Raw genomic sequence first — 13,081 nt, forward strand, 5'->3', positions numbered from 1 at the left:
CTTTCTGTGCTGAGTTCACATAGCTTAGATCGTTTCCCCCTTTTGAATCTGAACTTAATAATTTTTTGATGACCTTACTTCAGTCCATAGTTAAACATCTTTGTTTCTCTTCCTCGGCACAAAGTGTTGTCGCGTTTAACTCATAAGTTTTTATATTTCAACCAATATCCTTTTCACAGCCAATTTAAATCTCGTTTCTTCAAATTAGGTTTTGTATTTTGATGATCTTCCTCCAGTCCATTTTGCTCAACATCTTTGTTTCTCTGCAGCTTTCAAGGTCAAATTTCTATCTTTTGATAAAAACAGACTGTCCTTTGTAAATTCAATTTGATATCCAACATTTTTCTTTTCTTTTATTAATTTTCCATTTATCTCAGCTCGCATTTTATCCCACTGGCCAGTTTTCCTAGGATCCTGGGGTCCCACCCCACGGTTTAGGTTGTATTCCTTCTTGTTTGCACCGCACACGATCAATACCAGCTTCACTGTGTGATTACCACGTCATGCTTCAGGACATACACCTTATATTTCCCATAACGATCGCTGGGGTCCACTCCCCATGCGGTTGCATTCCTTCTTTCTCAGGCATACACCTATCCCACCCTTGGTTTTCAACCATCTTTGGTTCGTTATAAGTTGTCCTACAGCTGACCCCTTCAAATTCTTCATACAAATTAGTTCCTTCCCCGTAAATGCTGCAGCTGCATGTGGTAAAAAACATGCTCACTACCATTTAGCAGTCACGTGATCCAGGTCGGAAGGTCTGCATCCGGTTCATGACGCCAAATGTTGGGTTTAAAAAGGAGGCTTCTCTTCTTCCACGTGGACTAACTGATATAGTTCATCGACACCTCACCTTTCTCCCACTGTATAACGACCACGGAAGTGAACACACGAAATCCCAGGATCAACTCGCTTTTATTACGAGCAATTACAAGGGAAGGTTCAGTCGTGGAACCTCCGAAATACAAGAGTTTTCAAGCATAACTTATACAGGTTTTGGAGAGGAGCTGTCCTCCTGCAAAATCATCGATAGGTCTATTGATATCAGCGGAGTTACATTGATTTGTCGACTCTTATCCGACGGTCTCTGAGTGGTAAATGCAACAGTCCATCTCTCATCATTGTTTTGTTCCATTTTTCCCTCTACCCCAGTCTATCCGACGGTTAGAGTGGCTGTACTTGCTTATTTATCTCTTCCTCATGGACGTAAAAAAACTGCTGACCGGCTGTTTAAGTATTACAGAGATTACGGATTCAGTTCAATGCGTTATACATTTGCGCTGTACCTACATAAGCAAGTGTTACCTACGTAGCAATTATAAGTTCAAGACCTTCATCATAATTCTGAGCTCCTATTTGCAACCTTATAATTTATCCCTTGAAGGGGTCGATGCAAAGCCTCCATCATTGTTCCCCATGAGTCCTCTAATTGTTTGGTGAGACGTTTATTCTCTCTGCTTAGATCTTCTTTTTAAATCTCAAGATTTCCTAATTGTTTACATTGCAGCCCCTACGTGAATTGCATTGATACTCTGCTGTTGCATTACTGCAGTAGCTGAGGCAAATTGACTCTGCAAATTCACAATTTTCTGTTTAATGTCTGAATCTATTTTCTGCAATTCTTCATTCTTAGCCGAATTCTTTTTTCCAGTTCTGATATTTTATCCCCTAATTCTTTCTTGACCTTTGATTGACGTCCTGCGAAGTACGAAGCTGCACAGGTGACTAGACTCATCGCCTTACCCAGCTTCCATTTCTTAGCTTTAATCTGTTCATCAATAAAAGTGACCGTATCCTTAAGGGATACATTCGGATTCTTCCCTAGGCAATCTAGCAACAGTGTCTGCACTTGCGTTTTGTCACATATTTTTTCTAACTTTTTCTGATACTCTTCCAAGAGACACTCCTCCGGCATCTGAAAATTAAATATTTTTAAGTAAGCTTCCTTAATGAAGATAACAGTCACTAGCAGTTGACGTAAATCAACCTTACACAAGATTTGATCTGCCTTGCATCTGCTGGTGACACACAAGAACTTGTTTTCAAATAGACAGAAAAAATTACAAGAGTTCCCAATTAACTTGATTATTGAGTATATTGCATTTTGTTCAATATCTCTTTGTTTTGTTCCTTCGTGGTCGCCAGATGTAGTTTTTAACCAATGAGCAGCTTTTTGCCGCTTTGCTAACTATAGCAATTCAGCTATTTCCAGGGTATATACTTAATTCAAACTGGGAGACTCTTGTTCACATCATACCAAATACTTTTAATACAGGTATAGTGAGTAAAAACAGTGTTTTATCAAGTAAATTACATTCTGTTACAAAAGTAATACTTAACAAATTATAGTCTCAGCCTAATTCTCGATAGCGTCCTCTCGAGCTGACCGTGGTGCCGACTCCTTATCTCCTGTTCGCTTGATTCGCACTGCCTTCTGAGTAGAAGAGCTGTTACTTTATACCATTTTTCTCCCATTCAAAAGCTGTGAAAATTTACAGCTGTTGTAGCCTTACAGTAGATCATATTATCTACTGCCTTTGACTTTCCATGTTATCTCTATCTCCCTCCCTCTCTGTGGCAGGAATCAGTTCTCTGAGAACAATTATACAGACCATGGTCACACAGAATTCATTACTGAGCTTGGCTTTACAAAAATATGACTAGAACTGGTACGCAATGTATACCTTTATGTTATTGATTAATAATTTTGGCCTTGATCTTTCTATTTCTAAATGAAGCTTTATCAGCAGTTACAAAAATGGATAAAATAATAATGACTCAATTTTAAAATTTTGCTTTGTTCATGTTTGTAAATGTATATGTGTGGTTATGTCGAAATGTTTGTTTATGTTGAGGTGTAAGTGTGTGTGAGTTTTCGTGTAACATTGTGTTCACATGTAAGTGTGTGTGTGTGTGTGTTTTGTGTTAGTTTGTGTTTGGATTTATAGGCATATCCATGCTTGTGTAAGTGTGTTGAGGTATGTGTTTTCCAATAAGTGTATGGTTATGTCTCAATGTTGTTCATGTTTGGTGAGTGTTTGTGTGTGTGTGTTTTGTGTAAATCTGTATTTGATTTGATGCATTTGTTTACGAGTGTGTGTGTGTTTTGTGCAAGTCTGTGTGTGGATTGACGTGTGTATTTACCTGTGTGTAAGTCTGTTTCTGTGTTTTGTGTAAGTGTGTGTGTGGATTGATGTGTGTGTAAGTGTGTTTTTGCAAGTGTGTGTGTGGGTAGATGTGTGTGTTTATGTGTGTGTAAGTGTGTATAAATGTGTTTTGTGTAAGTGTGTGTGCGTGGAATAATGTGTGTGTTTATGTGTGTGTAAGTGTGTGTGTGCTTTGTGTAAATGTGTGTGTAGATTGATGTATGTGTTGATATGTTTGTAAATGTGTGTAAGTGTGTTTTTTGTAAGTGTGTGTCTGGATTGATATGTGTGTCTATGCTTGTGTAAGTGCGTATAAGATTCCGTTGTGTTAGTGTACGTTTCGATTGACGTGTATTATTGTTTTGTTCAAAGTTTCAGAGAGTACCAATAACTGGATTTGACAATGGTGGTTTTCATTAGATTCTAGTTATGTATAATATTATGTTTCAGGTTGTTAGTATGTCTTCATATGTAAGTCTTTGTGCGTTCATGTGTAATTGTGCACTTACACAAAAACACAAACATATACAAAATCATCAAAACACTTACATGTGAACACACACAAACTCACTTTCACATGTATTCTCCTCCGCTCTGTGTAAATGTGTTCTGTGTGAGGCGCAATGTGATATCAGCCGAACGAATGCAACAATTCAACCGATGGGCTTCAGCAACATCAGTGACACAACTGTGAGAAACTCGGAGAGGATTCAGTCACCAGTTTAGACATGGCCCATTAGAATTCAACATGTTAGTTTACAATTAACAGGGACTGTTGCACCCCCAAGCCTATTTAAAAATATTATGTGGAATAAATAGTTATTTCAGAATATAATACTCATATGGCAAATTTAAAATTTTTAGATCATGGGTTAGAATGTACGATGGCAACTTAGTGCATTAAAAAGAGAGTGGTTCACTTCCCATCTCCCTGCGGGAGTGGCAGTGGGGGTTACATGAATTATACGTTTCCCTTTCTCCTCTCGCTGGTGCGTGTGAGAGGTATAGTGAGTTAAAATTACCATTTACTCCCTCTCAGCTGAAGTTACCTTCAGGAATCCTGTAATGAGAGAACTCCACGCAGTTTCTAACTCATGCTGTATCTGAGCTGGGAGCGCTGGCTGTACAAGCCTTGGGACCGAGATCCGCAAACACCCTACTTCAGATAAACAGCCCTCACATTGGCCAAAATAGGAAACATAATTAATTGAGTGGCTGTGTGTTTAACTCACGATGGAAGAAAAGCCCTTTATTGTTTTTTATTTAAGAACTGAAATGCAATCGAGACATTCTCATTGACAAGAATGACTAAGAAAGCAATAAAGGAAGGAAAGATAGATTACAAAGGTAAACTTGCGCAAAACATGAAAACGGATAGTAAAAGCTTTTACCGATATGTAAAACGGAAAAGAGTGACTAAAGTAAATGTTGGTCCCTTAGAAGATGAGAAAGGGGATTTAATAATGGGAAATGTAGAAATTGCTGAGAGCTTAAACAATTATTTTGCTTCGGTCTTCACAGTGGAAGACACAAAAACCATGCCAGAAATTGCTGGTCAAAGGAATGTGGGAAGGGAGGACCTTGAGACAATCACTATCACTAGGGGGGTAGTGCTGGACAGGCTAATGGGACTCAAGGTAGAAAAGTCCCCCGGTCCTGATGAAATGCATCGCAGGGATAAAGAGATGGCAGAAGTTATAGCAGATGCATTCGTTAAAATCCACCAAAACTCTCTGGACTCTGGGGAGGTACCAGCGGATTGGAAAGCAGCTAATGTAACACCTCTGTTTAAAAAAGAGGGCAGGCAAAAGGCAGGTAACTAAAGGCCGGTTAGTTTAACATCTGTAGTGGGGAAAATGCTTGAAACTATCATTAAGGAAGAAAGAGCGGGATATCTAGATTGGAATAGTGCAATCAAGCAGACGCAGCATGGATTCATGAAGGGGAAATCATGTTTAACTAATTTACTGGAATTCTTTGAGGATATAACGAGCATGGTGGATACAGGTGTACCGATGGATGTGCTGTATTCAGATTTTCAAAAGGCATTCGATTAGGTGCCACACAAAAGGTTACTGCAGAAGATAAAGGCACGTGGAGTCAGAGGAAAAGTATTAGCATGGATAGAGAATTGGCTGGCAAACAGAAAGCAGAGAATCGCGATAAATGGGTCCTTTTTGGGTTGGAAATCGGTGGTTAGTGGTGTGCCACAGGGATCGGGGCTGGGACTACAACTGTTTACAATATATATAGATGACCTGGAAGAGGGGACAGAGTATAGTGTAACAAAATTTGCAGATGACACAAAGATTAGTGGGAAAACGGGTTGTGCAGAGGACACAGAGAGGCTGCAAAGAAATTTAGATTGGTTAGAGAATGGGCTAAGATTTGGCAGATGGAATACAATGTCGGAAAGTGTGAGGTCATGCATCTTGAGGGAAAAAAAAACAGCAAAAGGGAACATTGTTTGAATGGGGAGAAATTATAACATGCTGCGATGCAGAGGGACCTGGGGGTCCTTGTGCATGAAACTCTTTTAGGAGCAAACAAAAAACATTAACCCGTGCCCCCCGATCTGGGGGAAACACCAACATTTACAAGGTTTATTTTTGGCACAAAAATATATTTTTTCTCCAAGTGCCCCCTATAAAAGGGGAGGGGGACACTAAAAGCACCGGCAATTAAAACAAATTAACTTAAAAATATGAAATCAAGTTAAAATTTGGTTGCCGGGCGTGATGATGCACTCCAGTCCCTCCGGTGCCCATCTCTTGCAGAAGGCCACGAGCGTACCGGTGGACACCGCATGCTCCATCTCCAGGGACACCCTTGACCGGATGTATGCGCGGAAGAGAGGCAGGCAGTCTGGCTGAACGACCCCCTCGATCGCCTGCTGCCTGGACCGGCTGAGGGCCCCCTTGGCCGTGCCCAGGAGCAGTCCTACGAGGAGGCCTTCGGACCTACCCGCTCCCCTCCGCACAGGGTGCCCGAAGATCAGGAGTGTGGGACTGAAGTGCAGCCAGAATTTCAGGAGCAGCTCCTTTAAATAACAAAACAGGGGCAGCAACCTCGTGCACTCAATAAAAACATGGAACACGGACTCTTCCAGACCGCAGAAATTGCAGGCGGCCTGGGAGCCCGTGAACCGGCTTAAAAATTTATTGCACGGCACTGCTCCGTGCATCACCCTCCAGGCCAAGTCCCCGGCAAATAGTGGGAGGACCCCTGCGTAGAGTGCCCTCCATCGGGGACCCCCGCCTCCTCTGGACGGCAAGATGGTACGCCATGGCGTGTCCAGACGGCAGGCAAGGATGGCAAAGTTGAGAGTGTGCAGCAGCAGCCCGTACAGGAAACCCCTCCGCGCAGAACTGAAAGGCACGGAGGGGATTTCCACGAGGCGGCTCAAGTTGTGAGGCGTCGGCCCCCGAGGGAGGTTCCGGGGTTTGGCGCCGATGAGGAATTCCGTCCGGACGGGGGTCAGTTCGGATGGGATCTCCCCGCGTGCTTGAGCCTCCTCGATGCACCTAATGGTGTCGGGGCCCAGAGCTGTTTTTATCGACTCGATGGCATCAGCCGCGCGGCGGACGTTGGCGGAATTTAGGCGCCGCGCCAGCATGTCTGGCACCATCCAACCCGCTCCTCCGCCATCGAGCAGGTCCCTGACCCTGGTCACCTCACCAGCCAAAGCACGCTCATCCGATCGCCACCTAAAACCTCGGTCGTGGAGGTACGGATTCCCGAGCAGCGGCTCCTGCAGGACGGCCGCCACTCCAGCCGGTGGAGAGCTCCGCTTGGTGGAGACTTTGTTCCAGACCCTGATGAGTTCCTTGTAAAAGACAGGCAGCTCCCGGAGGGCGGTCCTGACGACCCCCACACTCACAAACAGGAGCTGCGTGTCGTAGTTGCGGCCGTGCTGCTGGCGGAAGAAAGACATCGCCAGAGCACACCACCTGGGAGGGGGGTCAACGTAAAGGTATCTCTGCAGGGTCTGAAGATGGAAAGTCGCGAGCTGGGCGCTGACGCACACCAACAACTGACCGCCCTCCCCAAGCGGGAGACTCAAGACCGCGGCAGAGACCCAGTGCTTCCTGTTGTTCCAGAAGAAGTCCACCAGCTTCTTCTGTATCTTGGCGACAAACTCAGGTGGAGGGGTCAAAGTGACCAGCCGGTACCACAACATGGCGGCCACAAGCTGGTTTATGACTAGCGCTCGACCCCTGCAGGACAGCACTCGGAGCAGTCCTGTCCAGCGCCCTAGGCGAGCGGCGACCTTGGCCCCCAGCTCTTGCCAGTTCGCCACCCACACTTCCTCGTCGGGGCTAAGGTAGACTCCCAGATTGAGGAGATGGGTCGTGCTCCAGGCAAAAGGCGTGAGCTCCTCCGGCAGGGAGTCCACCCGCCACTGACCCACCAGGAGTCCGTAACATTTCTCCCAGTTGATTCTGGCGGAGGATGCGGCTGAGTAAATCTCCTGGCACTCACACATCCTCCGCAGGTCAGCGGGATCCTCTACCGTGAGGAGCACGTCATCGGCGTAAGCCGAGAGGACGACCTCCACGCCCGGCCCTTGCAGAGCCAGTCCCGTCAACCTCGTCCGCAGGAGGCGCAGGAAAGTCTGCACGCAGACGGCATATAAATGGCCGGACATGGGGCATCCCTGGCGCACCCCTCTCCCAAAGCGAAGGGGCGCCGTCAAGGACCCGTTAACATTAATCAGACACTCTGCGGCGGCGTATAAAAGTCGGATCCAGGCGACGAAATGCATCCCAAACCCGAAAGCGCGCAGAGTTCCAAGCAGATAGTCATCATTCACCCTGTCGAACGCCTTCTCTTGGTCGAGGGATAGGAAGGCGACCGGCAGACCAGCCTCCTGGGGAATAATGGATGAGGTCCCGGACCAGATGGATGTTATCGTGGATTGTCCGGCCCGGGACCGTGTAGGACTGGTCGGGTTGGATCATGTGGTCCAGCACGGCACCAAGGCGAGCAGACATCGCCCTGGCGATGATTTTGTAGTCCGTGCTGAGGAGGGATACTGGGCGCCAGATATTAAGGAGGCGGAGATCGCCCTTCTTATGGAGCAGGACAATGACTGCCCTGCGCCAACAGAGGGGCATCTCCCCGGTCACCAGACTTTCCCACAGGACCCGCGCGTAGTCGCCCCCCAGGACTTCCCAGAACGCCCTGTGGAACTCCACGGTCAGCCCGTCCAGACCCGGGGATATTCACCTCGAGAGCCGGTCGAGGGCGCCGGTCAGCTCCGCCAGGATTAGCGGAGCTTCCAGATTTTCGGCGCCCTCCGGGCTGACCTTCGGCAGGTCCTCCCACAAAACTCTATGCACTTCTTCGCTGGACGGCTCCAGAGAGAACAGGGCCCCGTAATATTCAATGGCCCTGTTGTTGACGTCCTCCGGATCCGAGACGAGAGAGCCGTCGTCGGCCAGCAGCGTCAAGAGCTGCTTACGGACACTCTGTCTTTTTTCCAGCGAGTAGAAGAAAGGCGGAGCCGCGGTCCAGATCCCGCAGGAACTGGATCTGTGACCTCACGAACACGTCTCGGGACCCTACGAGCTGCAGGTCCTTCAGCGTGTCCTTCTTCGCTTCGTACACCGTCCGCAGGGCCGGGTCCCCGACGACTTGCTCCAGGTCGAGCACCTCCTTTTCTAGATGCCCGACCCTGGCCGCCCGCCTCTTGGTCGACCCCCTCGCGTACTCTTGATAGAAGACGCGGACGTGAGCCTTGCCCACGTCCCACCATAGCCTCAAGGAGGGGACGCCCCCCTGCTTCCTTCTCCAGTCGGCCCAGAAACGACGGAACGAGTCCTGGAACCGCACGTCCTCCAGCAGCTGGTTGTTAAAATGCCAGTACGCGGACCCCGTCCTCGCGCGGAGCGAAGCGAGCTCTGCCCGCAGCAGGTGGTGGTCCAAACAGGGTACCTGCCGCATGGAGGCTGCCGGGACGCAGGAAACGTACGCCCAAGACAGGTAAAGGCGGTCGACTGTGGACCATCCAACTCCAGGCCTCACCCAAGTAAAGGCGCTGGAGTCTGGGTGGAGATTTCGCCAGACGTCCACCAAGTCGAAGGACCCGACCAGGTCCCACAACTTCTCCATCGCCGTCATGCTCTGCGGGGCACCGGAGGGGTCCCTGGCCTCGAGGGTGCAGTTAAAATCCCCCCCGAGGACAATGCAGTCGCCGACGTCGACGGAGCCAAGAAGAGCGGACACCTCTTCGAAGAAGCGCGTTTGCTGCGGGCCGGGCTGAGGGTCGTACACGTTCACGAGGTGGAGCGGCACGCCCCCAGGCGAACCGTTCCGTGCAGCAAGCGGCCTGGCACGGGCTCCTCGACCCCCAAGATCTCCGGCTGAAAATGCGGGGCCAGCAAGATGGCCACCCCACTAGAAGTGGCAGTGAGGTGGCTCATGCGGACCTCTCCTTGCCATTCCAGGATCCACGTGGCTTCGTCTCCCGGAACGGTGTGGGTTTCTTGCAGGAAGCACGCTGCATATTTCCCCTCCTGCAGGAGCGAAAAATTGTTAAATCTACGTCGTGCCTCTCTGCTGCAGTTGATGTTGAGGCTGGCTATGGTTATCTTCATGACTAGAGCATAGTGCAACCTCTATCTAACCTATTGTGGGGGGTGGGAGTGGAGTCGTTTGTTGACCTCCACTCCTTCAGCAGCCCAGTGAGGAACCTTTTGAGCCGGCGCAGCTCAAGGCCTTGCGCCTTTGATAAGGGCCCGCCCACGGCCATGGTTTTAGCGGCGGCGCGGACGGAAGCGATGAGCAGCCCCGGCTCAGACCATCTTTCTCGGGCCAGATGGGTTCGGTTGCGGCGACCCTGGCGCTGGACCAAAAAGTCCCGGAGTTCCTCGACGGGAATGAGGGGGGATTCAGCGGCGGTCACGAGGAGATCTACCGCCTCACTGGCGATGGACTCGAGATCTTCACCCGCGTCCTCCACCGAGTCCCCGTCCTCCTCCGGGAGGTCGCCGCTAGCAGCCGGCTCGTCGACCGCACGAGGTATGGCAAACGGCCCGGCCGCTCCATCTGGCCCTGGCTCTGCCCCAATCCCACCCCAGGATCGTCGGCAGAGGAGTCCCCACTGAGCTCTTTTAAAATTGGTACTGGGTCGGGAACCAACAGCGGAAGGGTTTCCTCCTCCGCCCCAGGAACCGCGGAACACGGAGAGACCTGGTCAAAGTAATGTTCCAGGTCCTCCAAGTACCCCAGCTCCAAAGTAGGTGGCGAAGGTTGTTGTTCTTCCCCCTCCCCGCCGCCACCCCCCGGCCCAGCGTGTACAGAATCGTTAAAATTAATCCATTTTCAGTTTCTTCCGGGCCGAGCGACTCTAGGGGGCAGATAATTAATATCTGGGCGGGCTCAGGTTCGGACTGTTCGGCCCCGCCTGCCTCAGTCCCGGGGACGCTCGACTCGGCGGCTACGCATTCCACCGCTGGCCCGTCGCCCCCCTCGTCAGGCAGATCATTCACACCATCCCCGGGAGGCAGAGGCCGGGCAGCCTCGACTGCCTCACCCTCCCCGGGGACAGATTCCTCACGCCTGCAGCGCAATTTGGGGGCGCTGGTGGGGGACGCGGGACACGCGGCGGGCACCGACTCCTCCGCGGAGGGATGTTGTTCCCCCTCCGCCTCATTGGAGCGGCGCCTCCTTTTGTTCCTGGGAGGGCGTGGAGGCAGGGAGACCTCCATGTCTGCCGAGGCCTCCCGCTCCACCCACCCCCTTTTTCTTTTCTTGCCCGCGCCCGAGCGCCTCTGTGATACTGGTCAAGGGCTCAGGCACGGGCTCAGGGCATCCCGCGCTCGCCGGTGACGGGGTTGGCCCGAGCGCGGTAAACAGATTGTCTGGCGCACTGTGGGGTCCCGCCTCTAGATGTTTCGCCTTTTTCCGTGCCTTCTTTCCGGTCGGACGCTGTCCCTCCCCCCCCGCCGGAGGCCGTGAAAACAATGGCCTCCGACGATGCCCGCGCACCTACGGCTCCCGGCACGTGGACGCTACTAGGGGGAGGGGTGGCGGCGGCGCAAGCCTTGGCCACCCTCGGTGGTTTGGCGGCTTTGGAGGCGGGGCAGTTCTTGCGAACGTGCCCCACATCACTGCAGGCATGGCACCGCAACCCGTTCGACGTCCAGAAGACGTGGTAGGCAGTCCAATCGTGCACCACATTGAAATTGCCCTCCGTCGTCTCCTCCCGCGCCAGCCGGACAAAGAGCTGGCGGCGGAAGGAGAACACATGGCGCAGGCTGTTCTCCCTGAGGCCGAGCGGTATGGGGTTGATCCCCGACCTTACCTCCCCCATTTGGTGTAGATGAGGGAGGAGGAGCTCAGCGGGATCAAAGGGCGGGACGTTTGAAATGATGACCCTCTGCGCGGTGGCCTCGAGAGGGTCCACCGGCAGGAACACCCCGCCCACCATGAGCCCCTTTTCAATGGCCAGGGACATCGCCCGCTCTGACCCCAGGAAGAACACGGCCTTCCCAGACATCTTGGAGACTTCGACAATGGCCGAGGGGCCGACTACCCCAGCCATCGCCCGCACGCACTCCTCAATGCTCATTGCGGGTTTAGTGTAGCCCTTGACCCCGTGTTTTTTAGTTATCAGTCTGAATGGTGGCAGGGCAGAAGGAGGCGCAGGAGGTGCCGTGGATGTGGATGCCACCTGCGCATAAGTCCTAGCTGGCCCTGCCACCGGCGTGGATGGGGTCGCCATCACGGGGTCCCTTTCAGGGCTACACCCACCCCAAAGTCACATGCCTTAATTGTCTTAAGTGGCCTCGTTTAAATATTTAACAGCGGGAGCTCTGAAAGAGGCACTCCTCTCCCCTAGTTGGCATTTGGGGAGGGGCCTTGCTCCCTCTGCTCAGTTGTCTAAATTGTTCTTGTCTTTTTTTTTTCCAATTGGGAGGAAGGGCTCTCAGAGAGAGAGGGGAGAGACAGAGAGAGAGATAGAGTGAGGGGTTGTGGGAAAGAGGGAGGCTGCAAGGGCAGATCTCCCCTCACAGTAATGGGTGGGTGCACTCCCCAGATGGCAAACAAAACAGTCTTTGGGGTTGACTTCGGGTGGGGCAGAAGATGTCTTCACCTGGGGCAGCTGGAGCCACACAGGTACACACTCCCAACGATGTTAATTAGGGTGATTTAGTTTCTTCAGCCTGGTAGCTCCAGCTATCCCAGGCTAGGCAATGGGGGAGGGGTGCTTCAGTGGTGTGTGGGCCTAGCTGTAGTCAAGACCCCCACATACACTTCCACACACACACACACCCCCCGCGATGTTCTGGCCCTCGATTGGTCATCTTTCCTCCCCCCACCGATACAACAAAGTCTTTTTGGTGAATGCACCAAAACACACCCACCTTTGGCTGAAGAAGTCTTTCCCTCCTTCCACATTGGCAAGTTGTTGTTCTTTTTCCCCCCTCTCTCCAAATCTTTGTTGAAATAATGAAGGTGTTGCAGTCTTCTGCTCTCCTCCTCTCACTCTAGATGAATGGTAATGAAGCCCCTTCCTTCCTCCAGTTCCTGGGCTGGTCTCAGGGCTCACTCCAGGCCTTCCAGACGGGAGCTAAAGCAGGGAGTTCCTTCTCTCACAGCAGCTAGGCTCCAAGTGCATAGGCCACGCCTCCAAAGCTCCACCATTGGTCCTTGTGCATGAAACTCTTTTTGGGAGTAAACAAAAAACATTAAACCGTAACCTCCCCCCGATCTGGGGGAAATACCACACATTTACAGGCCCTTTTATTTTTTTGTGGTATTTTTTGGGGGGGTTTTTTGGGCACAGAAACATATTTTTTTCCAAGTGCCCCCTATAAAAGGGGAGGGGGACACTAAAAGCACCGGCAATTAATGTTAGTTTGCAGGTGCAACAGGTAATCAGGAAGGCGAATGGAATGTTGACCTTCATTGCCAGAGAGATGGAG

At 50.8% G+C, this 13,081-nt stretch overlaps 1 pseudogene; it reads right to left on the reverse strand.

The window, feature by feature from the left end:
- Positions 1 to 827: 827 nt before the first annotated feature.
- The window catches only part of LOC139235451 (Ig heavy chain C region, secreted form-like), a 54,963-nt pseudogene continuing 42,709 nt past the window's right edge, over positions 828 to 13,081 (reverse strand).

Source organism: Pristiophorus japonicus, chromosome 23, assembly GCF_044704955.1.
Source record: "Pristiophorus japonicus isolate sPriJap1 chromosome 23, sPriJap1.hap1, whole genome shotgun sequence".
In the NCBI taxonomy this organism is placed as follows: domain Eukaryota; kingdom Metazoa; phylum Chordata; class Chondrichthyes; family Pristiophoridae; genus Pristiophorus; species Pristiophorus japonicus.